Source organism: Pimephales promelas, chromosome 5, assembly GCF_988280905.1.
Source record: "Pimephales promelas chromosome 5, fPimPro1.hap1.1, whole genome shotgun sequence".
NCBI lineage: Eukaryota > Metazoa > Chordata > Actinopteri > Cypriniformes > Leuciscidae > Pimephales > Pimephales promelas.
The window spans coordinates 29,601,973-29,617,131 of record NC_142773.1 but is presented as its reverse complement, the minus strand read 5'-3'; positions in this window follow the sequence as shown (position 1 = coordinate 29,617,131).

Sequence of the window (15,159 nt, the reverse complement as noted above, 5' to 3'; positions counted from 1 at the left end):
CCTTCAGACTCCGGACCGGTGGTATAACTGTCAGTTTCAGGACCCAGGGCTGCAACTCCTGTGGGCTTGGAAAGCTGCGAACACGCTCCCACCCCCTCAGGAACGAAAAGGGGCTCCTCATCAGGTAAAGCGACTTCTGCTCGATTGGGAACGCATTGTAATTCGTGACAATTTACTGAAACGCAGATGTGCTGACCCAAGGACTGGTGAGGTATATTGGCAGGTGTTGGTCCCAGAGCAGGAAGCGCAAAAGTTATGGCAACAGTATCACGAAAGCTTGGGTCATCAAGGAGCAGAGAAGGTTTGGTCGGTTTTGAGGAGACGTTTCTTTTGGCCAAGTATGCTGAGAAGTGTGGAGACCTGGACTGCGGCCTGTCCTCGTTGCCTCCGACAGAAGCCTGGACCTGGGTTAAGAGCCCCCCTGGTGCCGATCCCTACGTCCTACCCCTTTGAGGTATTGGGAATAGACTATTTGTCATTGGGAAGACCAGGGGACCCTTTCCCCTATATATTAGTCATGACTGACCTCTTCTCCAAGTATGCCTTTGCAGTTCCAACAAAAGAGCAGTCCGCGACCACGACAGCCAAAGCCCTGTACAGTGCTGTGATTCAGGTGGTGGGGTGCCCAGAAAGAATTCTCTCTGACCGTGGGGGTGCTTTCCAGTCAGCGGTAATGGAACAACTGTGCCAGTTGTATGGATGTAAACAGTCCCGAACCACCCCTTACCACCCTCAAGGTAATGGTGTGTGTGAGAGGTTTAATCAAACCTTGCTGTCTCTCCTTAGTTCTCTTTCAGAAGCTGATCAGAACCACTGGCCACAGAGTCTCCCTGCATTGCTACAGGCTTATAATAACACCACCCATAGTTCCACTGGTATGACCCCACATTTCATCGTATTTGGCCGGCATGCGCGCCTCCCAGTGGACTGGGTCGTAACTTCATCCCCTCCCAATTTAAGATATTCCCTGTCGGATTGGGTGAAGCAACACTATAGAACTCTGACACAAGCCTACAACGTGGTAAAGGCGAATGTTCAGAGGCAACAACAGAAGGACCAGCGAAGGTACGATCGACGGGCCAAGGTGGACTCACTTCTGCCAGGGGAACGTGTCCTCCCAAGGAATTTTCGCAGACGTGCAAAGGGCAAGCTGGCACCGCGTTGGGGCCCGGATGTCTGGGTGGTGGTAGCCCGACCTCGAGCGGATCGACCCGTTTATGTAATCTGTCCAGAAGGCCATGAAGGCCCCACTAAGACCATCCACCGCAATAATCTGCGCTGTTGCCCAGTGAACATATCCAGAGAGGATCCTTTGGAAGGGGAACCATCTATAAGCCAACCACAGCCCATGTCCTGGTATCCGGTCATAGCCGCTCCACTCGTCCATCAGCACCAGCTAACTGGTCATACCTCCACCACCACTTCAGTCGTACCGAACCCAGAGGGAGGTCTGTTGTCTGCAGCTAGTGGAGTAGACCCAACGACACAGACCCCAAGCCCGTCAACCGAAGAGCCGACGGGCGAACTGGAACACCGAGCACCGCCTGAAACCGTGTCCTGTCTGCCAAGCCTCCCTATGATGAGTCCAACGGGTGGGGCAGTAAGGCGGTCACAAAGATCCACCCGGGGGCAGCCCCCAACCAGGTACAGGAACATATAGATAGTGGTCGGGACGACCAATAGAAAAGTGGGGGGGAAATGTCACAGGCTGGCTCAGTTCTTTCTTTTTTTTTTTCCCCTCTGCCTAATTAGAGACATTAGGGCCTTACTGTGTGATGGTTTTACTGTGTGTGGAAACGTATTTGCACTTTGATTTGTAGTGGGTATTCACTGTACGTATGCATCAGAATTTGTAGTGGGTTTTGTTGTTTCTATTACTTCTGCCCTATTTGACTCTTTTTAGATATGTGTTATGTACAAACCTGGCAACCCACTTCCTGTTTTTTTACAATGCCCATATTTGGACTACTTCCTCTCCCAATAATGTGACTTAATTAGTTTATTTGGTACTCATTACTACATTGCTCCTCTCTGCCCATATTTGGACTATACTTCCTGTCACTGATTGAATAGACAAGAATTGATGATTGCCTATGCCTTGCAATTGATGATGATTTCAATTAGCAAACTAATGGCCTAACAACCACTCATGCCCTGGTTGAAGGATATAAAAGCTGGTTCTTTGGAAAAGAGAATGTAGATTTTTTGTCTGGCTGCAGTTGTGCTGCGATTGTGTCTTTGGGTGCTCTACGGCTCTGCAAAGGATGTCCAGGTTTCAAGGCCTTTCGTCGGAACGTTGATGTACTACAACTATATTCCCTCAACGCTCTCTATTGCTGCCTGAAGGGCCGTAATTCTATTTTTCTTCAACACAGTGTGAGTGCGTGCCCATTTGATACTCGTGGCTGTTGTGGTCATTGTGATTGCTTTCTTCCAGCCTCCGCTATACGCAGCTTGTGGCTCCAGAGTTTGCCGTTTTCCTGAAGATCGTGTGGCTACCCTCGAACCTCCCTCAACGCTCGCTATCACTGCCTGAAGGGCTGTAATTCTATTTTTCTTCAACACAGTGTGAGTGCGTGCCCATTTGATACTCGTGGCTGTCGTGGTCATTGTGGTTGCTTTCTTCCAGCCTCCGCTATACGCAGCTTGTGGCTCCAGAGTCTGCCGTTTTCCTGAAGATCGTGTGGCTGCCCTCGAACCTCCCTCAACGCTCGCTATCACTGCCTGAAGGGCCGTAATTATATTTTTCTTCCACACAGTGAGAGTGTGTGGCCATTTGGTACTTATGGTGTTGGTGGTCATTGTGATTGCTTTCTTCCAGCCTCCGCTATACGCAGCTTGTGGCTCCAGAGTCTGCCGTTTTCCTGAAGATCGTGTGGCTACCCTCGAACCTCCCTCAACGCTCGCTATCACTGCCTGAAGGGCCGTAATTATATTTTTCTTCCACACAGTGAGAGTGTGTGGCCATTTGGTACTTATGGTGTTGGTGGTCATTGTGGTTGCTTTCTTCTAGCCTCTGTTATACCCAGCTGGTGGTTTCAGTGTCTGGTGATCCTTGAAGATCGTGTGGGTATCCTCGGAACTCCCTCAACGCTCGCTATCGTCGCCTAAAGGGCCCCTCTGCTACACGTAGTTTGTGACGAACCCAGCACTGCTGTGAAGGCTGGCTTGCCTACATCGGAATCTTCCTGGACGCTTGCCGTTTGCTGCCTAGAGCACCGTGCCCATTTTCTGTGGGTCTGACGCTTGCTGTGACTCTTGGGACGTGTCTGCTCCACGGTTTTGAGGGAGGACAGTCGGAGCAAATTGCAGAGAAGCCACCCAACTTCGATATCTGTCAAAAAGATATCAGACTCGATTTTAGTGAACTCTTTTATTTTTTCTACGTATCAGTATTTCCCTTAATAAAGTATATTTTTTTGGTACCTGATTTTGACTGTCTGTTGGTTTCTGCGGCTGGGACCTGGTTAACTTATTATTCTATACTGGTCACTAGGTGACATTATGTTCATTTGCTCACCTGTAAAGTACTAATAAAGTAACAAGCAACACTCGTGTCTCTGTCAAGTTGAAGTTAGTCGCGGACGTGGAGCTCTCGGCATCTCGAAAGATGTTGATCTTCGTTCTAGTCCTCTTTTTGTCTCAAAGTCTGCTTGCCATGGTCAATAATGTTTGAACAAAACAACAACAATGTGATCATCCTGCTAGGTATAACGGGCATAACCCAGTTGTCCACGTCTGTCGCCATGGTTACTATGGCAGTGCAAGGTCAAACCTGGCAGAAACCGAGGGTAACGTGGATATGACATCATTGACTGGCGACTCCTCACCCATGCTGACATGTCCCGTTTCCTTGGTTAAATTTGCAACTTTCTCACGATTTACAAATAGTTGGAAACATTGGGGATATTGCAAGTTAACTAACCAAAATATACAACATTGGCCTAGTGGTTTTTGGATATTTTACAGCAAAAATCCTACATATTGTCCCTTTAATGAAACATTTTAATAATCAAGTAAAAAGGAATTTATACCTGTATGATATTATGTTGCAGCCACATTGGACCAGCGGTTTGTAAAATGGATGATTCAGATGGGGGGAATTCATTCGGCATGACTCTCACAGTGCATAATGGGTATTCTCCGGCCGTTGAGAGTACATCAGTTATACAATTGTTATCGCTTTGCATTGTGGGATTGAATGAGTGCACTCGATAAAGTCCACAATGGTTTCGGACACCATTCGGACATTAATATGGCACTCATTCTTTTGTCGTATGTATAAATTTAATTAAAAAAGGTCTACATTAAATTTAATTCCTACCTATCTTGACAAATACATCACTTCTATAAGCATAACATTTTACATTTACAAATTAAAACTTTAGTTTAATATTTATTTATTTATTTTGAGAGTAAAACACAATTGCTCTAAAAAAAAAACATGATGAAAGGGTTTGTCATATAAAAAAAGATCTTTTGAATGTCTGAACGTTCATGAAATCCATTTCAGTCTGACTGCTCTGTCATTTGTTTTAAATTTTCTTTACATATTATACCCTATATGCTTTTGACAGTGTATCAATTTGAACAGAAATTATGATAACAAGCACAATAAATAAGTAGACATTATATCTATGTTCAAACTCCCTTCACAAAAAACTCTTCGTAAATTAAGTTTATATATTGCTATGGACAAAGACATAAATTACAGCCTTGGATACCATAAAGTAGCTTTCCATTCTGACCCCTAACACCTCAGCTTAGCCAGAGAGCATCTGAAGAAAGAAACTCTTCAAGAAAGCATCACAACACAGCGCAACATCATCGAACATTCAGAGACTGAAAAGGTCAATAACGAAAGAGTTCATTCTATCTCTGAGGAATCTCTCATAATAATGGGGGCAAGCATTGCCGGCAGAGCCAGTGGTTCGCTTTAAGTGAGGACAAGCTTTTTATCATCCTACGCAATGACTGTCAAAATAACCTTGTCTAAAAGCCTGAGTCTGCTGAGGAACAGATGACTGCAGAACTCTCTACGAAGCCATCGGTTTATGCATTTGGATGACCCCCGCGACCCATGAAGATGGGTCTGACCTTGCCATAATCGCACTAGAGTAGGTACCTCCACCTCTTCAAAACTGAAAGTTGCATCTTCCACACCGGACAACCCCCACATTTTACATGAGCCACCATCAGAGCATGCAGTGAAGGACGCTTAGGGCAAGGGCAAGCTATGCTGAACAGCAGATGTGCACAAAATCCCCTAGAGCTCCTGGTGTGAGTGGTCTATGTTGTGATTTCCAGGCTTCACCACCCTGCCTCCATCTGGGAGAACATGGAAATTCCCAATGAATCCCTGAAAGATTGAAAGATTTTTCAAGGTTCTGAGAACCAGCGGAGAAACCACTGAGGGATTACCTGCCTTAGTGCCCTTGAAGTTCTCACAAATTCGCACATGCGGCCTTTTCTTCACCCCCATGTGCGGCCCACCTTAACCTTAAGCTGTACACATACTTTAATCCCTGACCGTGTGACTATGACCAGAATTCTCTGAGCTCTCACATCAGAGGTATAGCATCTGATGGGATTTCATTCTGGATTCAAAACAAAGGCATGTGAGATACCACGGAGAATCTTTGTTGACATAATTCCAACTCCACACAAACAGGTGAACCAATTGAAATGATTACATCATTCGTCGGCTGTGTTCTTCAGTGAAGACATGACGTAGTATTGCACAAGCACAAAAAAGTCTTTATTAATTGATAATCTGCCTGTAAATGATCATAATTTGAGTGAATGGGAATAAAAGTTGTTGCTGTTTAACTGCCATGAGTGCCTGGAAATTGCAGTGAATTGAAGTTAGAGGCACATTTTTCTAATAAGACTACATTATTTTCTCCATAAAAATCCATTAGACCATTTTAATATACTGTACTCATACTGCTTTTTTCCTGCCATGAAGTATCTGTATCTGCGAAAAGAGTGCAAAGTTTGAGTGCATCAATAGATGGAACAAACCATCAGCCCTGAACTATAAAGAAACAGCAGTAGACCCTACAGTATCTGACAAAAAGAGCTGTTAGCATCAGATTCAAAGCTGGGCAAACGAGAGAGGATTGATCGACCACTAAGATGCTTGATTTAATCACTACATTACACATGGCTCACATTACCCTACAACACAAGGGCAGAGATTATAGGTTTACTACAACTTTAAACATTATTTTTTATGGCACCCTAGGCAGAACACAGTAGAGCCAGATTGTCTACACTTTTGGTAAATGTCACGCAAATGACGCAACATTTCTATTAATACATTTTAAAATGTAATTTATTCATGTGATGGCAAAGCTGAATTTTCAGGAACTATTACTTCACTCTTCAGTGTCACACAAACTTTTGAATGGTACATAAGAATTAAAATTGTATACAAATATACCTTCAATTGTATATGAATATTAATATGAAAGTACATTTTTTCATTTTTCATCATAGATTTCTTTCGGTTTCTGGGTTGGGTGTATACGCTTCCAAATCTAACTTTATATTGCCTTAATCACTGTCTTGTTGGCTCAAATAGCACCGTTTTGAAACATGTCAGCAATAGCGACTGTTAGCTAGGTTTAAAATATGTAATACACAGCGGGGTTAGTTGTAACACAGTGTTACAACAAAGCCGCCAAGTGTACAATGATAATCAAATGAAAACGGAGCCACACAACTTTTCAGGTTTGATTATACATTTAACTTTGTTGGACTTTCAGAAACAATGTTGTAATTTAAAATGTTTAAAATTTAGTGTATTATGAATGAAAACTTGTTCATTTATTAAAAATATGGCCTGTTTTAATGCAATAAACCCTTTAATTTTTTTTTTTTATTTTAAGCTCATTTGTATTATTATTACTGTTATAATTGGTTACACTTTATTTTGATAGTCACTTTAGACTACTAATTGTAAGCAACTTTTCAACTACATGTCAAGTAACTCTCATTAGAGTATTAGTATATTATCATGGATTGTCAGTAGACTGTTAGGTTATGGTTAGGTGTTAGGCTTTGGGTTTGGAGAATAAGTTTACTTGTAGTCGCCAAGTCGCCATTACTTATAGTCAGTAGAATGTCTGTTGGGGGACCAACAAAATAAAGTGTTAGCAGATATTAAGCTGACAGTCAACTAATACTATAATGACAGTTAGTTGACATGTAGTTGAAAAGTTACTTATAGTTAGTAGAATGTCTAAAGTGGACTATCGAAATAAAGTGTTACCTTATTATTATTAATTATAATAATTGTACATGCAGCTGCCACACACAAATCTAATTTAATTGCAATTACAATATTTATAATTTGATTTATTATTATTTATTGCAAAAGTGTGCAGCCCTTTTCTACGTCTCTATCCATGATATTGATCCATCACAAAAGGATGATTGGATGAGGAATGGATGTATGGATATCTGTCTATACAGATGCACAAACAATATCAAACTATACAAGTAAAATAGTATTGGATTATGTGTGTTACAAACAAGTGTTACAACTAACCCCTCTGTCTGTTACAATTAACCCCGCATATGGGGTAAGTTGTAACATTTGCACTTCTGTCACTTTCAGTCCAACTGTACGCAAATGGTAGGTCCTAGAAAAAAAATGTTGATAACGCTTCTTTTTACAGTCCAGTTACCCATGTAAATACCATGTACATATTTTAGTAACTACAATTACTGGTTCTTTTGTAGCAGAGATGTGTATGTTGCTTGTGTAAAAAAAATTATTAATCTAACCTAATTCCTTTTTAATTAATTGATACAAAACCAAAATGCGCTCTCCCCTAAATTGTTTAACAAAATATCTACAGGCCTTTCCCTAAACAGTCTTTCTCCACTTAATCAAAATGTCTACGTTTCCTCCTTTCTGATTCACCAAATTAAAAGTCCCCAGCACCACACTCACTGCTGTGTACATACTGGAAATCAACATGAAACTGACCCTATTTATTCTCTTAATACACTTTCCAGGTCTTATTGTGCATAATTCATCAGTGTATGTTATTTTAGAGAAAAAAAAAATGCCTGTCTTTGTAGTCTTTCTTAAAAATGTACTTCTGAATGCGGATCCTATTTTAGGTGACATTACCTATCCTTTTCAAGCCATCCGCTCCAGCCACCTGGCTCCTTTCTCCAAGTAAGCCCACTTTTCATGATTCAATCAATTACAGCCAGTTCCACTCTATATTTTTTTCTTGAGTATCCTGTGCCACTCAGAAATATATCAGATTACAAGAGTAAAATGAGTCTGCCAGGCCCTTTCATCTCCTCCAAACATTTTCCAGCAGTTTCAGACATACAATTGAGGAGCAACAGTCTATATCTTAGTATATTACTAATGTGGGTTACTGTAAGTGTTGTGATGTTCCATCATATTTTTTTTTTCAACAATATCAAATAGATTTATTAAATTACTGTACCCCTCACAGATGAAACTGTAACCACAATCTGTATTAGAAAGCCAGCGCTGGCGGCATAGAGATAATTCCTCCAAAACCCTCCCAAATGGAGCATCCATGATGGCCACTCAGACTGTGTGGAGGCCAAAGCCATCTGTTGCTCAAGTTTTAGCAATTTCCTCACAGGCCTGTCAGCTGGAGCACTGCCTTGATTGGGCAATTCTGATGCTCACGATAAACCAGCAAAATGTCACTGCACCTGGGCTCTTTCTGCAAACAGACAATTATCATTTCAATCAATGGAGTATTGGGATCTTAGTGGGGTTCCTCTGTGGTGAAAGGATTGCTTCAGATTCTAATTAAGCCCTGCCATGAAATGTCAAATTTAAGCGTCAAACATAATGTAGCCAATGCTCATCAGCTTGATTTATGAATTTACGTCTGTAATTGTTTGTTCACACCAAATATTAAAATACTTTACAGACGGCAAAAATTGCGGCATGAATATAAGAATCGAGCAGAAGTAATCTGGCTGTAACATTCAGTCAGTCTGTTCGGAACAGCCTCACGTGAAGCCCTGCAGGAGGGAGAGACAGTGTGAGTCAGATCCACCGCTAATGTTGTGTTTCTGGAGAGGAAGAGGTCCTGTCAGCAGGATGCTATAGCAGTGCTGATAAATCGTGCTGCGTGACTGAAATTCACTAATAATAACAATCAGTCAAAATCTTCGACAGCTATTGCCAGGCGCCAAACACGCCTTTGTCTGTGCACACATAACCGAACGCCTCTTAATTTGCTAATCAATTGGCCATGTCTGCTAAGCCTTGCAATTTATTATGCAAAGCCGCCACAACCTGTTGATGAGAAAAGCTCAGTGTCACATGAGAGCACTCATTTCCATTCTGGCTCAATTTTAAACTGATAAATCGAGACTATTGATTTTTAGAAAGATAATCTTCGACAGTAAGAATGATAGATGCAGGGTTCAAAACGGCATCATAAGGGGAATTCAAAGAGAATGAACTGTGCTGATGGCAGCGCTGTTTATTTGCACGTATGATCTCTGTGCCTTTTAAAAAGCCCAATCTCATGAAAGTTCGTATCTATGGCACGAATGTCATTTCTCGTGGCATTTATACGCCAAAAACAGTTTTTGCGTGTATTTGGCACGCGATTTTCGCGTACATATGATACGCACTTTTTTTGCGTATAATACGCACAAACTCCCCACCCCTCTCCCCCCTAAACCTAACCCAGGGTTTTTTAGTGCGTACCATGTACACGAAAAAAACACTTTTGGCGTATAAATGCCACGAGAAATGACACTCGTGGTATAGATACGCATCTTCATGAGACTGTGTTGCTTTTAAATGTCCAATTCAATAAAGGTTAATCTGGTAATGGCACAAACTGTGGCTCTTTGCATACTGTACTGCAATTTGCATACTGTAAATCCTGATCTTGTACTGTGTACACAGGGTGACCAGATGTCACATTTTTCCTGGGACAGTCCCGCATTTCAACTCTATTTAGTGTCCTGACTTATCATATGAAAATCAACGAGGATCTTCAAAAATAGCTTATCAAGTTATTATGCACAATAAATTTTGAAAAAGAACTCGATGACACACAACCGAAGCACTCACACAGATATCGTGCAATCCCACATTCAGTTCTCTTTGCGCCTGAATGGCCAAATACAGACACAGTGGTCAAAATGGCCATCATGTGGACTATCTCACATGTGGACTATCTCACGTACAGTCGGTTTTGGTGAACGTAAACAGCTTGGTGAAAACCAGATGTGTGTCAGTATATTAGATTCATTCACTTAAAGTGACAGCAGCCTAAAATAACTGTCTGAATCATTAAAGTTATTCAAATAACGAAATGTATAATGTTGAATAAGGTAAACAAAGATTATTTTATTAATATCTTGGATATGGATGATGACATACATTATTTTATATTCAGTGTTTTAAAAGTATTCTTTTCAGATATAATTTTCATTGTTTTTCTATTTTTTTTTATACTCAAATCTGATTGATTGGAAGGTTGTTCCAGGATCAAAAAGTGTTGATCCAGGAACATGTATTTGGTGAAACACTTCTGTTTCATGTCAATATAATAGACAAAATATGTATTTCATTTTATGAGTCATATTAAGTATTTTGTAATTTAATATTATCTACGAAGTACATTCACCCGTAGGCTATGTGCATGAAATGAGAAGAAATTCATGAAAAAAAAAAACACTTTTAGCTTTAGAGTTGTCTGCACAAATCAAAGTGCTGACTTCTCATATTCGCTGACAAAACTCAACTCCCTTCTGTCTTAATGTGTTTGCATTAAAGTGCATTGATTAATTCAGTTCACAAAAAAACTTGGCAACCCATAATTTAGTGCATTCGTCACAAAGTGTGCAAATATGTATTGGCCAGCACTCATATGCGGGAACAGTTTGAGGCCGTGTAAGTGAAGCTGTTCATGAGTTTGCTTATAATATTGATGTGGTTAGAATGACATTGAAAAACACTGTGAAAGGTGCAAGAAACATGAGAGAATGCCAATATCATGAAAGTACTGTATATTTATGCATTGGCTAGAAATGTTAACAGGTCCATGAGAGTGAAAAACCTGCCCATGTGCAATCATTAGTCTTGGCAGAAGAACTGGCTAAGAGTAATGTAAGGAAAGGCACACAGGGAGAAAGACAAGGAGGTGGAGGCGTGGTACTGTCAGGAGGAAAAGGAGGAGGCGTTGTATGAAATAACACACATTGCAATTTGCCAAGAAAATAAGGAGGGATATAGTTATTATTTTGCTTTTGTTTTCTCTACACATGTTGTCTTTCCTTTGACTTTTAACTGTGACATTCAATCATTTTAGCAGCTGATCCTTTCGCTTTGCTATCTCTGTAATGGTGCCCAGACATGGGGTAAAGAGTTTGAATCCATTAACATTTCATTCACCATCCATCTGTCATCAATTCTTGGTAGCATGTTTCTACGTTTACATCACTTTCCAAGAGAAAATGAAATAGTTCAAACCAGAGTTTGTAGCCTATAACAAAAACTAAAATAAATTGTCCAGTAACATTACAGCGGTTTTCTGATGTAGTATGAAAAATGATGTAGCATTACTAGTAACAAGCTTTTCCAACAGGATTTTTTGTTTATGTGCAGACCCAATTCCACAGTCTGACTCAATCGCATCAATTCACCTAGATGGTTCATTAAACTATGAATGAACCAATACACAGATTTAAGTTCCTGTGTGCCATTTACAGACTTTCTAAATTTAAATAATTATCTATTTATATATGAAGAGTTCAGATGCAAAAGCCTCTAAATGCCATTTGAAATTTTCTTCTAGAATGATCATTTTTATCAAGCTTGTATATTTAAGTTCAGTAATTTCACTTAAATGGCTATGATAATTACCTATTAATTGTTATTTAAGTGAAATTACTGAACTTAAATATACAAGTTTGATAAAAATCATCATTAAAGAAGAAAATTTCAAATGGCATTTAGAGGCTTTTGCATCTGAACTCTTCATATATAAAAGTATATTTAAAAAAGTAGATTATTTTCCACTAAACTTCCTTAAAAAGTGCTTAAAACTAATTATTGATTATTGATATATTTTGTTGAATCTTGTAGTTGCCATGCATCACCATACGGACTGTGTAGTTGTCCTCACAGCTTCACTAAAAAAAAATATACAAAGTAGTTTCTGCAAGAGAAGATGACTATACACTAGTGGCTTTGAGCTGATGTAAACAGGCAAGGCTTCCTGCAAACATAGGTAAATAATAAAAAATATACTGAACTATATATATATATATATATATATATATATATATATATATTACACATACACTCACCTAAAGGATTATTAGGAACACCATACTAATACTGTGTTTGACCCCCTTTCGCCTTCAGAAATGCCTTAATTCTACGTGTCATTGATTCAACATGGCAGCTGAAAGCATTCTTTAGAAATGTTGGCCCATATTGATAAGATAGCATCTTGCAGTTGATGGAGATTTGTGGGGTGCACATACAGGGGACGAAGCTCCCGTTCCACCACATCCCAAAGATGCTCTATTGGGTTGAGATCTGGTGACTATAAGGGTGATTTTAGTATGGCACTAAGGGGCCTAAAGTGTGCCAAGAAAACATCCCCCACACCATTACACCACCACCACCAGCCTGCACAGTAGTAACAAGGCATGATGGATCCATGTTCTCATTTTGACATCAAATGCTGACTCATCTGAATGAAACAGAAATCAAGAAAAAAAATTTTTCCTGTCTTCAACTGTCCAATTTTGGTGAGCTCTTGCAAATTGTAGCCTCTTTTACCTATTTGTAGTGGAGATGAGTGGTACCCAGTGGGGTCTTCTGCTGTTGTAGCCCTTCCACCTCAAGGTTGTGAGTGTTGTGGCTTCACAAATGCTTTGCTGCATACCTCGGTTGTAACAAGTGGTTATTTCAGTCAAAGTTGCTCTTCTATCAGCTTGAATCAGTCGACCCATTCTCCTCTGACCTCTAGCATCAACAAGGCATTTTCACCCACAGGACTGATTCATACTGGATGTTTTTCCCTTTTCACGCCATTCTTTGTAAACCCTAGACATGGTTGTGCGTGAAAATCCCAGTAACTGAGCAGATGTGAAATACTCAGACCGGCCCGTCTAGCACCAGCAACCATGCCACGCTCAAAATTGCTTAAATCACTTTTCTTTCCCATTCTGACATTCAGTTTGGAGTTGAGGAGATTTTCTTGACTAGGACCACACCCCTAAATGCTTTAAAGCAACCGCCATTTGATTGGTTGATTTTGGTTGGATAATTGCTTTAATGAGAAATTGAACAAGTGTTCCTAATAATCCTTTAGGGTGAGTGTATACTAAAAAACGTGTTTCAACGATATGTATTTGAAAGTTTGCATCACTAGGAAAGCACATTTTAATGACATTTGCCTACAAATATCTGTACATTTTAATTTTTTTTTTTTCTTTCTCCACAATACAAGTTTATCATTTCGTTTTGCACAATACTCTACCCTCCCTGTAACCTTTAGAATTAAAAGGGCCCGTTTATGCTGAAGTAATTTATGCATAAATCGAATGCATCAACCTCTTCATATTTGAAATGAATAACAACACTTACTCACGGGTTGCAGGTTTGCCGTTGGGACCACTAAACAGTAGCTGGCACTGAACCATCCTTTAGTACATTAAGGCAGGTCCAGAATGCAATCGATGTGATGCTCAAATATACTGGGTTGACTAAAATGATCTGGGATATTATAAAACATAAGCTGTATACACTACTACCAAGAAAAAATACAAGAATGCATAAAAATGATCAAAAGTGACAGTTAAGACTTACATATATATATATATATATATATATATATATATATATATATTATCAAAGAGTTCTGAAAATAATGTATTGTGGTTTCCACAAAAAATATTACTCAGCTGTTTTCCACATTAATTATAAGAACTATTTCTTATAATTGTACTGTTTCCCAATATAGTATTTAATAATGTTTATGAAGGATTGTGACAACCTTGAGACTAACTGTGCATTGATATAATAAGAAAACCATTGAATTGATACACTTCTTGGATACAGTTAAATCGATGTACAAAAGAAAAGCAATAAAAATAGAGCAAGGTTTCAATTGAATCATTTTATCAGATCAGTTACATTATCATCCTTGAATAACCTGGATTGTGGCATTTATATTTTATCTGTGCTCAAGTGCATACAATGATCCTTGCTGTTGCAAACTGCGCATAGAGTGAAATAGAAACATACATTGTATTGTAAAAACCTTGAGATCAAATTAAACTGATTGCTCATCTTCACCCTTTTAGGTTATATAATACATATTCTGGTACTTGCAAGGTCTGTTCAACTGAAATACGCATCATTTGAACTGATGCGACTGTTTAAAAAGTCAAAACAAATGTTAATCTTGGCTCACGTGGCACATTACAAACTTATTTGTTTATTATTTTGCAATACACCGACTGTAATTTCTCCTAGTATCTGTGCCGTAGGACAGACACATCAGTGTGGTCTTTGATCCATCTCATATAGCACATCAAAGCATGACTCAAATGAAAAGCTTTATTTGCCATCCTCACCTTGGCTCTTTCTAGCTCAGAGACAGTCAGAGTGTATTCAATGCTCTCATCTCCGCCACTTATCCATAGTGACACTTATCCTGAAACTATACATGCTATACATACAATAGAGGACTTGTATGTGAAATTTAAGCAATTTTGTACAAAGAAATTGAAAAGTGGATATGTGTGAATTATACTTTTTGTAGTTGGAGAAAATATAGATACAGTAGACGCAAGGTTTGATGCAACATTCTTTCGAATTTACATTGGTTTCTTTTTTCATATCACCACAGTATTAGATATTATCCGCATAGTTTAAACATTAAGCTCAGGTTGAATTCTAAATTATATAATTGCGCACATATTCTATGTAGTTGACATTTTACAATTGTGCATGTGGCAGATGCTTTTATTCAAAGCCGCTTACATTGCATTCAGGGTATACATTTTTATCATTCCCTGGGAAAGTCATCTGTTTTATATTTTAATATATTGTATTTATTTAGTCCTGTGCTGATAAAACAGAATTTTGAGCATCCTTACTCCAGT